Source organism: Anopheles aquasalis, chromosome 2 (assembly GCF_943734665.1).
Source record: "Anopheles aquasalis chromosome 2, idAnoAquaMG_Q_19, whole genome shotgun sequence".
NCBI lineage: Eukaryota > Metazoa > Arthropoda > Insecta > Diptera > Culicidae > Anopheles > Anopheles aquasalis.
The window spans coordinates 39,591,032-39,592,500 of NC_064877.1; the positions used below are offsets into that span (position 1 = coordinate 39,591,032).

Below are 1,469 nucleotides of genomic sequence, written 5' to 3' on the forward strand. Positions count from 1 at the left end.
TTGTAGAAGAGAACAAGTTTGTGAATACTTTTGAGGAATTAATTCTTGAGTTCTGAAATCAATGAAACCTTGAAATCTTCCTCTGATGTATGATACTTAGAAACAAGCAAATTGGAACTTAGAGAATGTATTCGTTGCCAAGTCCAACAGAATAAGTGCGTAGTTGCTATTGACCTTCTTTGTCGTAAAAATGCAGATGACATTGTTTATGCTTCCTGACCACAGCGAACAGATAGACCTTGTCTTTAATCATCAAAATCCACTATCGACAGACACAGATCAATAAGTATATGGCTTACCACAAGCTAAAAGACCCATTTTATTCTGCTCCCTTAATATAGCGTGTAGCTGCACCACTTCTTAACAGAGTTAGTGGTCTGGATTGTTTTGCTCGTTGCTAGGTCCAAAATGATCTGGTATTCAAATCAAGCATTCGTACCACCCACAACCCACAATCCGGAAGCCAAGCAACGTTGGCAGCACTGCAATCACTCTTACCTATTGCTATGTTCGACACAATTGAACCATCTCGGATGCGGTCGAATTAGCATACGCTTAACGTCGGTGTACCAAGCCAGCTTGTCGTGGTCAGTGGTTCGGCTGGCTGGACTCGCATAGCAACCAACCTGTTGTCAACCATCGTCGCAGAAGCATTTGATTACGATCGATTGTTCAGGAAATGTGTAGTCAATTGAAGAGAACAAAGATGAGGCCAATACCATACCTACCACGGTGCGCCTTAATGTGCTTTTCAGGTATTACTTACGTCATGGTTCAGATGGTACAGTGGTCAGAGATAAATAAAAGCCAACAAAATGATTAAAAATTAAGAAACCATTAAATATATTTCATTATTTTGCTTCCTAGCACAGCGCGTGCTGTACCAGCGAACTCACTCTTCCTCTTCCAGGCGCTCGTTCCCGCAGCTCGCACAGTCATCTATTCGCATCGTTTCGCATGCTGCTTCTGTACATCGGACTGTGCGATCATTCTGTGATGGTCGTACCAAACAAATTCGCAGCGATTTGCTCCTACAACCGTATCACGTTTGACGTTTTAACTTGTACTATTTACATCGGCACTCCGGCACCGAGTACGAGCCCACGACGGGACAATCATCACAACTCTACGCGCAACCAAATAAGACCAAAACCGATCCTTCACCTCTTCCCATCCTTCCACGAAGCTTTTTTTCGTGGCCAATCGTTCTAGGCGTCCAGGCGAATCCCTTTGCGCCCGGCCAGTGATCGAAGTGTTTCTCGACTGCCATAGGCGCCGGAACGGTGAGTTGCGTTGAAGCTAATCCCCTGAACCGTGTCCAGAATACGTTCTCTGCTCCTGCCTGCGGTCACCTGCGTACGTGCGTGACGCTGTGCTGTGAATTTTGGGGATTAGTTTAGCATCGCAACTCATCGCTGGGCTCATGATATCCGACGCTCTATGGTAGCTTTCAATCACGGCTGACCGGA

General features: G+C 45.5%; 1 protein-coding gene across 1 annotated transcript in view; it reads right to left on the reverse strand.

The window, feature by feature from the left end:
- Positions 1 to 866: 866 nt before the first annotated feature.
- Positions 867 to 1,469, reverse strand: part of LOC126572358 (neuropeptide F receptor) — a 4,000-nt gene continuing 3,397 nt past the window's right edge. Inside the window, exon 4 of the mRNA XM_050231600.1 lies at positions 867 to 1,469. This exon is cut by the window's right edge and continues 322 nt beyond it. The gene's annotated coding sequence lies outside the window, so the exon portion shown is untranslated.